The sequence below is a fragment of the Oratosquilla oratoria genome, chromosome 1, assembly GCF_046742065.1.
Source record: "Oratosquilla oratoria isolate Oo_2021 chromosome 1, ASM4674206v1, whole genome shotgun sequence".
In the NCBI taxonomy this organism is placed as follows: Eukaryota; Metazoa; Arthropoda; class Malacostraca; order Stomatopoda; family Squillidae; genus Oratosquilla; species Oratosquilla oratoria.
In genome coordinates, this window is record NC_134777.1 from 136,173,695 (window position 1) to 136,189,112 (window position 15,418).

At 45.0% G+C, this 15,418-nt stretch overlaps 1 protein-coding gene across 8 annotated transcripts in view; it reads right to left on the reverse strand.

Annotated features, from left to right (window-relative positions):
* The window catches only part of LOC143027418 (luc7-like protein 3), a 261,462-nt gene that overhangs the window by 38,873 nt on the left and 207,171 nt on the right, over positions 1-15,418 (reverse strand). The gene's annotated exons all lie outside the window — the stretch shown is intronic.

Sequence of the window (15,418 nt, forward strand, 5' to 3'; positions counted from 1 at the left end):
AGTACTGTTGGCACAATCACTCCTTCATACAATCTCCTCTTAGCATCCATTCCCAGATGTCTATTTCTCATTACACTTTTTAATCCACCAAGTCATTTACTTGCTTCTCTTATTCTACATTCTACCTCCACCCCCACTCCTCCCTTTCCTGCCACATTTGCACCCAAGTATCTAAAACTATCCACTTCCTCCAGTCTTTCACCCTCAATGCCCATTTCCAGCCTGCTGTTACTCTCTCCCCTTGTACATCTCATCACCTTACTTTTGCCCACATTTATCTTCAGCTTTCTTCTTTCAAGACCCTCTTATAAGCCTTCCCAACTACACTCAACAAGCTGATCCCTCTGAAACTACTACACTCACACTTTTCCCCCTTTCCCTTGTAAAGCGGAACTATACAGGCACTCTTCCAGTCCTCTGGCACTCTACCCTCTCTTAAACAAACATTAAATAACCTCACCAGCCAGTCCACCATAACTGTACCTCCTTTCTTCAGACATTCTGCATGACATCCATCCAACCCAGGTGCCTTACCTGCTCTCATCATCTTAAAAGATGTTTTTACTTCATCCTTCCCTATTTCTCCTCCATTTTCCTCACTCATCACTCTCATTTTCTTAGCACTTCCCACTGCAACTACCTTTCCCTCCCTATCCTCCTTCAAATTTAGCAACTCCCTAAAATACTCTAAAATACTCTACCCACCTTCCTCTCACTGCCTTCCCTTCGATTATCATCTCTCCTTCTGCACCTTTTACCTTTTCTTCTCTACTTCTATAACCACAACATATAATTCAACCTCAACCTCCTCTCCTGATATCACCTTTTGCTCCCCCTGCCTAACCCCAACAACATCATGGAGAGTGGTCGGAGCCCTTGGCTCTGACCACCTTCCAATCATCATCACCACCAAAACAAGATGCACCCCAGCTGGCCACAGACACACTTACACCAATTACAAGAGAGCTAACTGGGAAGCCTTTACTGAAGAGACAGAACAACATTTTGAAACACTTAACAGTACACCAATCACAAACATAAACAATGCTGTGCACGCTTTTAATACAATCATACAAAACGCAGACAAGAGATACATCCCTTGAGGCAACAGAAAATCACACAACCCCAACTTCACACCAGAAATCCAAGGCCTCATCAGACAACGTGACACACTTAAACACGATACCCCCACACCTATCCCTCAAAACATAGCAGACCAAATACAAACACTAAACACTGTGATTGCCAATAAAATACATGAACAAAAAACACAAAATTGGCAAAACTTTATCAATACACTTGATCACAAAACAAACACCAGCAAATTGTACAAAACACTCAACAGCATCACACTATCCAACACTAACACTACACACTCTCACGCAGCAATAATCACAACAACAGATAATCTACCCTCAAACAGACAACAAGCAAACGCACTCATACGTCATTTTGCACAGACGAGCCATCTTACATCTCACCCTGACGACCGACGCACCATTCGACGTAAGAAAGACTTCCCCACAGACTCAGACTATACACCCTTCATAGACAGTCAGACAAAACTCATAATGCATAATCTCAAGCACTCATCTGCCTGTGGCCCTGATAACATAAGCAACATCCACCTAAAACACATTGGACCACAAGGTATACACGCACTAACAAACATTGCAAACTACAGCTATTCACACAACACTATACCCGACATCTGGAAGCATGGTAAAATAATCACCATTCCAAAACCGAACAAAGACCCAACAATCCCAACATCGCACCGCCCAATCACACTTTTCTGCACCCCCTCTAAAGTCATTGAACGCCTAATACTTAAACTTGTCACACCATATATTCCCCTTGCTGACTCACAACACGGTTTTAGGCCACTACACTCCACAAACACTCTTCTGACAAACCTCACACAAAGAATTTTAGATGGCATCAATTCAGATAGGCCCCACCACAGAACACTTCTTATAACATTGGACATTAGTAAAGCTTTTGATGCTATCCCCCGCCACAACCTAACAAATAAAATATATAACACAGACATGCACAATAACACCAAAAGATGGCTGGCCAATTATCTGGCAGGCAGGAATGCTCATGTGTCATATAATGGCCAATCATCGCACATCAGAAACATTAAGAACGGAGTACCACAGGGCTCAGTTCTATCCCCCACATTATTTAATCTATACATGCATGACTTACCCACGCCAGACACCTCAGAAATACAAATCTCTTCCTATGCAGACGGCATAACAATCACATGCACACATCATAACACAGACAAAGCTGCAGAAATAATCCAGCCTTACCTTGACACACTCAACACATGGTTCATCACAAACAGACTCAAAATAGCTCCAACCAAATCTACAGCAACACTTCTCACCAACTGGACAAAAGAACACAAATACATACCTCATCTCTACATCAACAACACTCTAATACCACACACAAACACACCGAAAATTCTTGGTGTAACATACGATACATCCATGTCTTTCAAACAACACCTCACAAACATAAAAAACAAATGTACACCTAGACTTAACGCACTTAAGTCAATCACTGGAACAACATTTGGACAAAACAAAGAAACCAATATAACAATATACAAACAATGCATACGCTCAGTGATGAATTATGCGAGTCCTGCATGGGCTCCTAATCTCAGTGAGACACACCACAACACCCTTCAAATCATACAAAACAAAGCCCTAAAAACAATTACAGGCTGCACAAATACATCACCTACAGACCATTTACACCATGAAACAAAAGTCCTCAAAGTCAAGGACCACCTCGACATGAGAGGCACACAAACACTTGCTGCAGCCACCACAAACACATCACACCCGCTACACTACATAGCAGAACACCCACACACACCAAGAAACATTAAAACTACACCCAAAGACCTTTATTACGCACAGATACTCTCTTCTCTTCCTCCACAACCACCAAATACCAGCCTCCGGAAACATATTCATAATCATATCACTCACCGCTCCATTAACACACTGAAAGACAACACACTGCTGCATGCCAGACCCCCTGATATCCACCCTTCTGAATCCTCTCTCCCACGAAAGGACAGAGTCCACTTGGCCAGACTGCGATGCGGTCACCACCCAGCACTTCTAAGCTACCAGAAGAGGCTGGACGACCGTGTTGTGAACAGCTGCCCAGGATGTAACACTTCACCCCATACCATACAACACATAATGGAAGACTGCATTATACACAATCATGCACGCAAACAACACAACATACACTCTATAAAGGATTTGTGGGAAAACCCAGTTTCGGCTGTGGCCTTCCTTGGGGAGACGGGACTGCTCGGACAGACAGTCTAGGGAACGACAACAACAACAACAACCTCAAATAGACAAGCACACTCATAAATCATTTTGCATAGACAAGCCATCTCACTTCTCACCCTGATGACCAACACACCATTATACGTAAGAGAGACCTTTCCACAGACTCAGACTATACACCCTTCATAGACAGTTAGACAAAACACATAACACATAACCTCAAGCACTCATCTGCCTGTGGCCCTGACATTAGTAACATCCACCTAAAACACATTGGACCACAAGGAATACATGCACTTACAAACATTGCAAACTACAGCTATTCACACAACACTATACCTGACATCTGGAAGCATGGGAAAATAATCACAATCCCAAAACCCAATAATGACCCAACAATCCCAACATCACACCGCCCAAACACATTTCTCTGCACCCCCTCTAGTCATTGAATGCCTCATACTTCAACTCATCACACGCACATATTCCCCTTGCTGAATCACAAAACTGTTTTAGGCCACTACACTCCACAAACACTCTTCTGATAAACCTCATGCAAAGAATATTAGATGGCATCAATTCAGATAGGCCCCATCACAGAACACTTCTTATGACATTAGACATTAGTAAAGATCTTAATATCCCCTGCCACAAACTAACAAATAAAATATATAACACAGACATGCACAATAACACTAAAAGATGGCTGGCCAATTATCTGGCAGGCAGAAATTCTTATGTGTCATACAATGGCCAATCATTGCACATCAGAAACATTAAGAATGGAGTACCGCAGGGCTCTGTTCTATCCCCCACACTCTTTAATCTATACATGCATGATATACCCACACCAGACACCTCAGAAATACAAATCTCTTCCTATGCGGACATAAAAATCACATGTACACATCATAACATATAGTCACAGAAACAATACAGCCATACCTTGATACACTCAACACATGGTTTATTACAGACTCAAAATAGCCCCAGCCAAATTTACAGCAACACTTCTCACCAACTGGACAAAAGTACACAAATACATTCCTCATCTCTATATCAACAACACTCTAATACCACACATTCACAAACAGGAAATACACAAATTACGTCAAGGTAATAGAGAATACACAGATATAGACGTCAAGGTAATAGAAAATACACAGAGATATAGAAATGGCAGATCTTATGATCAAACATTTCAAATCTGTATTCACCAAAGAGCAAAAGAATCTATAAAACTGGGATCAAAAAATGAAAAAAATATTTCCTCCACTATAGAAAATAAACATTACTCAGAATGAAATAAGGAATCAAATACTAAAGCTCGATGTTAACAAGTCACATGGACCAGACGGAGTTGCAAACTGGATACTGAAGGAATGTATAGACGAACTAACAGGAAAAATATACAAAATAATAGAATGCTCTCTCAAAGAGGGAAAACTACCAGGAGACTGGAAAATGCTAATATAGTGCCAATATATAAAGGGGGAAATAAGGAAGACCCAACAATAGATCAGTGTCCCTAACAAGTACAATAGAAATTTGTGAGAGAATCATCAAAGATAGATGGACAAAATATCTGGAGGAGAATAATATACTGAACCCAAGGCAATTTGGATTCAGACAAAGATCATGTACCACCAATTTAATTTGTTTCTATTCAAGATTGAGAGATATATTGCAGGAAAGAGATGGCTGGGCAGACTGCACATTCCTAGACCTACAAAAGTAATTTGATAAGGTACCACACAGAAAATTACTATATAAACTGGAAACAATAGGAGGCATATATGGAAAATTATTGAATTGGATGGAGGACTTCCTACATGGAAGAAAAATGCGAGTGGTGCTCAAGAGACAAATATTCAAAATGGGAAGAAATGAGTAGTGGTGTCCCACAGGGGTCAGTACTAGCTCCGACAATGTTTGCTATGTATGTAAATGGCATGGATGAAGGCATGGATAGTTACATGAACTACTTTGCAGATGACGCAAAATTATTGAAGAGAATAAACTCCAAAATAGACTGTGACTCATTGCAGAAGGATCTGAACAAAGTCACAGAGTAGAGCATGAGATGGGAAGTAGAATTCAACATCAAGAAGTGCAGTTTAATTGAATTAGGAAAAGGCAAGAAGAGAATATCAGGACAGTATAAAATTGATGGAAAAGAAGTAAAGAAAGTGAATTCTGAAAGGGACCTAGGAGTAATCATCACCAAAGACATGTCGCCGGATAAACATATAAATAAAATAGTTGGAGAAACATACAATTTGTCGAGATCAATAAAGGTGGCCTTTAAATACCTGGATAAGGAAATGATCTAGAAAATATTACAAACACTGATAAGGCCAAAACTGGAATATGCAGCGCTGATATGGTCACCAGAGACAAAAAAGATTATAAGAAAATTAGAAATAATACAAAGAGCAACGACAAAGTTGGTCTCAACATTTGCAAACCTAACATACGAACAAAGACTGGCCGAACTGGAATTACCAACCCTGGAACAAAGAAGAGAACAAGGGGACCTAATAACCATCTACAGAATTATGAAAGGAAAAGAATGCCTTGATAGAGAGGACCTATTAACCACTTCCATACGGTGATGCCTACGTAGGCGGCATGAGGAGCAAGTGGGTACGCGATGATGCCGACGTCGGCATCTTGATTATATCTATTGTAGTCGTACCTACGTAACCTCCATTCCCTCTAAACTGGCTTCATCATATTTTCTATGGTTATCAAAATTCACGGGTGAAAGAGAACGAACAATTGATCACTGACTTTATTTTTTATAATGCGATTATTATGACACAACATCGCACAATGTGCCCCGGAGTGGAGGTTAAAATGGGACAGAGGAAAAACGAGAGGACATGCAATGAAACTCAAAAAGGATAACTACCGAACAGACCCGAAAAAGAACAGCTTCCCAGATAGAGTGATAGATGAATGGAACAAATTGGATGAAGAAATAGTGTGTGCAAACACAATACAACAATTTAACCCCTTCAATCAATGACGCCTACGTAGGCGTCATGAGGAGCAAGTGGATGTGTGAGGATGCCGCTGTTGGCGTCTTGATTATGTATATTGTAGTTGTACCTGCATGACCCCCATACTCTGTAAACTGGCTTCATAATATTTTCCAAAATTCACGGGTGAAAGAGAATGAGCAATACAGCAGTAACTTTATTTTTTATAATGCGAGTATTATGACGCAACATCACACGTCTGGCAGCTAATGCTGCCTGTGAGATTTTGGCCCGGAGTGAAGGGGTTAAGAACAAACTTGATCTTGCAAGATACAAAAATGGGTCACCATGAGCATAGCTCCCCTTCCCATATAATACAACTAGGTAAATACAAGGCTCTGTTTTGGTTCCTTTAATGTTTGCCATGTACGTAAATGATATGGACGAAGGAGTAAATTGTTACATGAATTGTTTTGCCGACAATGCCAAATTACTGAAGAGAGTGAAAACAGAAGATTGCAGATCACTACAAGATGACCTGGATAAAGTATGGGAATGGAGCCAGAAATACAAGATGGACTTCAACATCAAGAAATGTAGCATAATGAAATTTGGAAGAGGCAAAAATAGAGTTTCGGAAAATATACAATTGGAAACAAAGTAGTAAAGAAAGTAAACTCAGAGAGGGACCTAGGAGTAATCATCTAAAGTGTAAACATGTAAATAAATTATTTGGAGAGACTTACAACTTATTAAGATCAATGAAAGTGGCCTTCAACTACATGGATGAAGAGATGGTTAAGAAAATAATTGTTACATTGATAAGACCGAAACTAGAATATGCTATATCAATGTGGGCACCAAGCACAAAGAAATTAGAAAGAATCCAAAGAGCGGCGACAAAGATGGCAACCACACTATTAAATTTGACATATGAACAAAGATTGGTGATATTACAGCTGTCAACATTGGAGCAAAGAAGGGAAAAGAGGCAACTTGTTGACCATCTTCAAAATTATGAAAGGGATGGAAGTTCTCGATAGAGATGACCTATTGAAATGGGACAAGAGAGAAACAAGAGGACACAATATAAAGCTAAAGAAGGACAGTTACAGGAGACCTGAAAAAGAACAGTTTCCCACACAGAGTGATCGATGTCTGGAACAAATTAAACAGTGAAACAGTGAATGCCAGAACTATACACAAGTTCAAGAATAGACTGGACGTGGAGATACGAAAACAGGTCACAACAAGCATAGTTCCCGTTCCATAAAATACAACTAGGTAAATACACCAAAAAATTTTGGTACAACATATGATACATCCATGTCATTTATACAAGACACCAAACATAAAAAATAAATGCACACCTAGACTCAACACACTTAAATCAATCACTGGAGCAACATTTGGACAAAACAAAGAAACTAATACTATAATATACAAACAATGCATATGCTCAGTGATGAATTCTGCAAGTCCAGCATGGGCACCTAATCTCAGTGAGACACACCTCAACACCCTTCAGACCATATAAAACAAAGCATAAAAATGGATGACACTGCATTTGTAGCAGGATCAGAGTAGGGATTGAGGAAGTTGGTGACAGAGTTTGGGAGAGTGTGTGAAAGAAGAAAGTTGAAGATAAATGTGGGTAAAAGTAAGGTGATGAGATGTACAAGGGGTGATAGTGGCAGCAGACTGGAAGTGAGCATTAAGGGAGAGAAACTGGAGACAGTGGATAATTTTAGATACTTGGGTGCACATGTGGCAGGAAAGGGAGGAGTGAAGGTGGAGGTAGAATGTAGATTGAGAGAAGCGAGTAAATGCCTTGGTGGATTAAAAAGTGTAATGAGGAATAGACATTTGGGAATGGATGCTAAGAGGAGATTGTATGAAGGAGTGATTGTGCCAACAGCACTGTATGGTGCAGAAACATGGAACATAAGAGAGGAAGAGAGGAGTTTGAATGTGTTTGAGATGAGGTGTCTGAGAAGTAAGATGGGGGTTACTAGGCTGGATAGAGTGAGAAATGAGGAGGTGAGGAGGAGAACAGGGGTGGTATGGGTGTTGGGAGACAGGGTGGATGAAAGAGTATTAGGATGGTTGGGACACATGGAAAGAATGAGTGAAGAAAGACTAGTAAAAGAACTATGGAAGGCAGATGTGGAGGGAGTGAACATGAGGGGGCGTCTTAGGATGAGATGGATGAGATGGATGGATGGGGTGAAGGGGGCTTTGGGAAAGAGGGGAATGTCTGTTGAGGAAGGATGGGAGAGGACAGAAGACAGGGGTGAATGGAGAATGGCTGTATATGGATGATGCTGTGATGCATGAGGTGGAATGGGTGGGGGGATGGGGGGTGAGGTAGTATGTGTGAGCAAAATTTGACGCAGCCCGAAGGGATTTCTCCCCGTCTTCTCCTTTTCTGCATGGGGGGACAGAGGGGGTGTTGCCGATTTAATGAAGTGGCCTTGCTGTGGATGTGCTGTGTCTTGCAACACTGCCTCTGACCCAGGGCAGTGGACAAGGTGCAGGGATGACCTGTCATCCAGGAGGTGCTAAGATAAGAGGGAGGGTGGAGTGTATTTGGGGATGGAATGGGTGGGAATGGTTTTATGCCTTTTTCTTTTTGGCTACCTCCCTTGAAAGGGAAAAAAGCCTTGGTATATGTATGTATTAAAAACAATTATAGGCTGCACATATACAACATCTACACTATGAAACAAAGTCCTCAAAGTCAAAGATCACCTTGACATGCTCACCAGGAAAAACACCTTGTTAGTATTGAGGGGAGTATCAATATGTATTCGTGGGACCGCCGGGGTTTGTATCCGATCCAGTTCTTGAGTGAATAGTTTAATACAAAATGTAAAGTAATAAAGAAGGAAGATTCAATGAACCAATGAAAAGAGGACTAGACAAATCCAGGATTGAGTCCCTGTGGGGGGTAATACTCAGGAAAAAAACATGTATGAACGACACTCCCAAAGCGACCAGCAGGTACGTAAGTGATGAGTATTTCTCGGGGTTTAGGAGGCAAGGGGAAACAATGGAGAAAACCTTGGACACTGAGAGAGATTTTAGGATTAGCAGAGCAATACGAAACAGAGAAATTAACAACTTAGCAAAGTGATCGATTTAAGATTAGACTACAAAGCTTTGCAACTGGAAGTAACCAACCTATGTACAACCAACGAGGTAATACTAAGGGAATTAAACGAACTAAAAAGTGAACTAAGATAAAAAGAGAAAATGAAAGAAAGGAAAACGAGGTTAAGATTGCAAATGATGAACTGAAAAAAGAAGTAAAAGAACAATTGAAATCATTAACGGAAAAATGTAATTTTCGCAGGAAAATTAATTTTTCCCTGATACAAACCTGAGGTACTCCTTACAATAGGGGATACTTTCGCGTAGCGCAAATATTTCTACCGCTAAATTAAAATCCTCACTCTGTGGGTCTGGGCAACGCTTATCCTCAGTAAGGGGCCCTATTGGGGCAAGGGGGGGGGGGGGAGGGCCCTTGCCCTCCACCCCAAGTCTCGCACACTACAACCATTCTCTGAGCCAGGTATGAAATTAAGCACAAGGTTTGTCAGGCAAGGAGAAGGAACTGTTTAGAGGGGTGGTTGAGGAGGGCCATTAAAGGTAAGGAGTACCTCAGGTTTGTATCAGGGAAAAATTAATTTTCCTGCGAAAATTACATTTGTTCCGAAGAAAATAAACTCTTCGGTACTCCTTACAATAGGAGACTCGGACTTAGGAGGGAAGGAAGTTGTTATCTAGCCTGGAAAACTGCCGTAAGGAAAATCTAGTGTGCTAAGACTATGTTGACCAGACCCCTATACATTCCCCTCACTTTGAAGTGCACCCCTTTCTGTTCCCTGGAGTGGAGACAGACAGGTTACAATCACTTTGTACCACTGAAGGGCTTGAATTGATTCCCTTGGAATGCTTGAGAGCCCGCGGTTGAGGTAAGGGAATGTAGGAGTATGAGAAGGACTTTGGAAAGTTATCCCTGCGGTTGCCGAGCCAGAACCTGGATGAGTTGTCAGGGTCGGCTGTGTGCTCTTGAGGAGGGGTACATCATTTCAGGACTTCTTGGGTGGCCACTATGGGGCCCAAAGGTAAGTTCCCTAAAGATTCCCACATAACTTCTTTGAGGTAAAAGGAAGTGTATTCTGGCTCTTCCATATACCTGCTTGAAGAACCTGGTTGACTGACAGATTCTTTCTGAAGACTAGTGAGGTCCCTACTGCCCTAAGGTCAGCAATGAATTGAGGCATGAAAGTGAAGGAGACCTCTTTCCATCCTTTAGAATGGGCGACTCTATAAGAGATGGCGTGTAACTCCCCTACTCTCTTGGAAGATGCCAGGGCTAGCAGAAAAAACTGTCCTTAAGGTGAGGTCCTTCAGATGTGCCTCTCGGAGGGGTTCGTAAGGGGGACCCCGCAGAGAGTTCTGGACTAATGCCACATCACGCGGAGGAGAACTGATTTCCCTGGGGGGGGGGGGGGGGCATGATCTTTGAAGTGCCTGAAGAGCATGGAAATTTCCGGTGAAAGGGCTAGGACCATGCCCTTCAGAGAAAACACCTGATTTAGAGCTGCCCTATAGCTTTGTACTGCCGAGAGGGAGATCTTCTTGGACTTCCTGAGGAAGTGGAAGGAGGCGATCTCAGGAATGGTGGCTCGATCTGGGACTATCTTCCTGGAGTGGCACCATTTTGCAAAGGCATTTCATTTCCCTTGATAAAGGTTAGCTGAGGAAGAGCAAATAGGTGCGGACATGTCCTCCGCCACTTCTCTGGGAAAACCCTTCTTTAGGAGGATCCGGACCATAGTCTGAACGCGTGAAGATTGAGTGCTGAAGGGTTCTTGTGCCAAGCCCCGTTGATGGGTGGATGCAGAAGATCTGGTCTTCCCTGAAGGACCAGAGGCTCTTCTACTGCTAGCTCGAGGGTGTCTGGAAACCATGGGGCTTCGGGCCACCAGGGAGCGATCAAAGTCATCCGAAGGTAGGATGCGTGTCTTGCTCTCAGGAGTACCTTCTGGAGCAAGGGAAATGGTGGGAAAGCGTAGGAGTCTGGGTTGTCCCAACTTTGCAAAAGAGCATCTTCTCCTGCTGCCAGAGTGTCCGGGAGAGGGCTGAAATATATTGGGAGTTGGTGATTCCATCTCATTGCAAAAAGGTCCACTAGAGGGGAGCCCCATTTGCTGAGGATGAAGTTCGCTACCTCTCGATAGAGGGACCATTCTGTGCGGATTATCTGATTCTTCCTGCCGAGGTGGTCCGCCCAGATATTCCTCTTCCCCGGGATGTAGCGGGCTTGGAGTGACACTTGGAGATTCTTGGCTAGGTTGAGGATGTCCATCGTCAGAAGGCATAGTTCCTGGGAGACTGTTCCCCCCTTGCTCATTCAGGTAGGCTACTATCGAGGAATTGTCCGACAGTATGCCCACTACTTTTCCTGAGACTTGATCCTTGAAGTGACGGAGAGCCAGGAGTACTGCTTTCAACTCAAGCCCATTGATATGGGCTGTCCGCTCGACTGTGGACCAGGAACCGCTGATGTGATCGTCGTTGAGGTGGGCTCCCCAGCCCTCCTTGGAAGCATCGGAGAACAGGAGGACTTCTGGGGGAGATGGGCCAAGGGGCATCCCCATGAGCAGGTTGCACGGGCCTTCCACCAGAGAAGAGAATCCTTGACTTCTTCAGTGAGGGAGATGTGTTGTAGGGGTTCTCCCTCTTGCGGGGCTCACTGAGACTTGAGGAGCCACTGTAGCGGTCGCATTCTTTAGTCTACTCCTGGGGATTAATCTCTCTACGGAGGCCATATGGCCCAGGAGGATTTGGCATTGTTTCGCCGTCAGGAACCTGGTCGATAGTGCCTGTGCAACTAGAGAAGCGAGATTCTGGATCCCCTTTTCTACTGGGAAGGACTTCATTAGGGAGGAGTCCAGGACCATACCCAGGTACGTGACTCTCTGTCTTGGTAAGAAATCTGACTTTTCCGGGTTGACTACTGTGCCCAATTTCCGGACAAAGGTTAGGACCATTCTCAGGTGTTCTTGGCATAGCTGAGCAGAATGTGCAAGGATCAGCCAGTCATCCAAGTAACGGAGTAGGTGAATTCCCCTGGAGTGGGACCACGCTGAAACGAGGTTGAACACACTGGAGAAGACTTGGGGTGCTGTGGAAAGTCCGAAGCAGAGGCAAGGGAACTGGAAGGTGTTGCCCCTGTGGATGATTCTGAGGAATTTCCTGGAGGAGGGATGCACTGGTATGTGGAAATAGGCATCTTGGAGGTCCAGTGACACCATGAAGTCCCCTTCCCTGATAGATGCCCTTAAGGACTCTGGAGTGTCCAGTCGGAACTTCGTCAGGGAAAGGAACTTGTTGAGTGGAGACAAATCGATGACTGGTCTCCACACATCTGTTGTTTTTTCTACTAGGAATAGCCTTGAGTAGAACCCTGGGTCCGGAGTCGAGACTTCCTCTAAAGCTCCTTTCTGGAGCAGAACGGAGATTTCCTCCGCTAGGGCCCGCCCGCGAGCCGAGTCCGGGTGGTAGCTGCTGACTTGGATGGGATAGGGGAGAGGTTTGGGACAGTGTGAAAGGGAAGACAATAGCCTGTCTTGATGACTTGGAGGGTCCAGTCTTCTGCCCCGGCCTCTTCCCATGCTCTCCAGTAGAGGGAGAGGCAACCCCCTATCTTGTGCGGAGGGGCTGGCGAATTCCTAGGATTCCTGTGAGGGAGTCCGGAGCCTCTATAATGTTTGCGTCTAGGATCTCTAGTCGTAAAGGGACGGGGCTTTCCTGTCTGACTTTTCGACTTGGAGTGGAGGGGTGGCCTTTCTTCATTCTTCGAGTGAGGAAACAGCTGTCTTTGCGTCTGAGGGGTCCTCGGGGCTGATGGGGGGGTTGGCCTTGGCCTCGAGGTAGGGACGGCTACTCCCTCAATGGCTCTGTTATGGCTCAGTTGGTTTTTGCTAGTGCTTGCTGAATCCACCTTGTCCGGGGGAATCAGCATGCGGGTTAGAAGGGGGGGGCCCTCTTCAATGAAGCATAAATTTCTCTGAGGAGGGGATCACTGGGGTCTCCTAGGAAGGTGTCTCTCCTGCGGGACCCAATGTTGGCCCAAGACGTTAAGAGGCAGGCCGCTTGATGCTTCAGAGCTCTGCTCGAGCTTTCCCATAGAGACTGGAGGTTGCATTCCTCTTGGGGTTGCAGCTCGGGTAAAAACTCCCTTACTGAAGCCAAGACGCGTTCCAGCCAGAAGTGCACTGCGAGAGAGAGAGCCAAGCCCTGAACGAGGTCCCTGGATTCTCTGCCGGAAAGGATGACGTTTCTTCTGAGCAGTGAATCCACGTCTGCTTTGACAAGCTCTGGTAACCGAGCCGGGATCAAGGCTTCTTAAGGTTTGTCCCTGATGGGAAGTAGAAGCGTTTTTGCTGTTCCACTGGAACAGACCGCCAGCGCGGTTTTTCGGTTGCCCAGGTGGTGAGTGCGTCAGAGGCCTGGTTTATGGCTCGTACCGTCTGTGTACTCCGTGGGAGTTGGATTGGAGGTGGTTTCGTTGTTTGAGAATTGCCCGTCCTGAAGATTTCAGACTTGAACGTGACTTCCTCGTCTTGTGGAAGGCTCAGTTGATTAGCTCTCCTAACTTTAGAGAGGATCTCTGAGCAGGAGGGTTTAACAACCATCGGGGATTCCGACTGGGAATCCTGCGAATTTTGGCAACTTGCCCTCTCATCCCCGGTGCTGGGGACGTCGTCGCCGTCGTAGCTGGCGTCTGTCCAGTCAACGAGCAACACCGCGTCTGCAACCTCGTCCCTGATCTCTGTCCTCGTGATCAAAGGGCATGGAAAGGTCACCGTTGATCACCCGGCTCTTCCTAGGGTGGGTGTTATGCGTACTGCGGGATTCCTGAGTAGAAGAGACTAAGGGGCTCTTTGTCTTCGAACCCGGGTTCTTTGTCCATGCCGGCGTCGAGTTTCCGGGATGGGTCGGGGGCAAGCCGCAAGCGACCTCATCCGGGAAATATCTCGTACAGGAGCGGTAGCTAGAGGTGGCCTGAGGCGCATGCCCGTCTACGCTAACCGTCCTGGTTGAAGGAATAGAGGACAACTTGGCTTGAGAATGACTCGAAGTGGACGTTGTACCACTTTCCTGTCTACTACGCGTTGGAAGAGGGACAGTCGAGTTTCCGGGATGGGTCGAGGGCAAGCCGCAAGCGACCTCATCCGGGAAAAAGCTCGTACAGGGGCGGTAGCTAGAGGTGGCCTGAGGCGCATGCCCGTCTACGCTAACCGTCCTGGTCAAAGGAATAGAGGACAACTTGGCTTGAGAATGACTCGAAGTTGACGTTGTACCACTTTCCTGTCTACTATGCGTTGGAGGAGGGACAGTCGAGTTTCCGGGATGGGTCGAGGGCAAGCCGCAAGCGACCTCATCCGGGAAAAAGCTCGTACAGGAGCGGTAGCTAGAGGTGGCCTGAGGCGCATGCCCGTCTACGCTAACCGTCCTGGTCAAAGGAATAGAGGACAACTTAGCCTGAGAATGACTCGAGGTGGAAGTTGTACCACTTTCCTGTCTACTACGCTTTGGAGGAGGGAGAGAATTACTCATCTCCATGAAAGTACACGGACCACTGACTACCATCCCACTGAATGCACGTCTCACACGGGGATGAAGGTGAACACTTGAGAGCTATACACTTGATACACCAAATGTGAGGATCCACTTGGGCTGGCGGTAAGGGGGTGAGACAAAGGTATCTCCCTTCGGCGAAGGCACACAACCCATCTTGAACAACAACAATACTGGAACCAGATTCCATACTTACAGTGAAGGGTAGGATACCCAGTGGCGGTTAAGGGAATAATACAGGAAAGGGAGATGGCACTCAATAAATTCCAGGACACAGGATGGCGTAGGGAAACCCCGATGAAATTGAAAGAAGACGAACTCCTTAGCGTCCTGGGAGTGAGCTGGCGACAATCGAAGCGGGTTGCTTGATTGTTGGCACATACGTAAATATTAAACCGTTGATTAAATAACGGTTCGCTGTCGTGCTAATAATGGATTTTGACTGAGAAT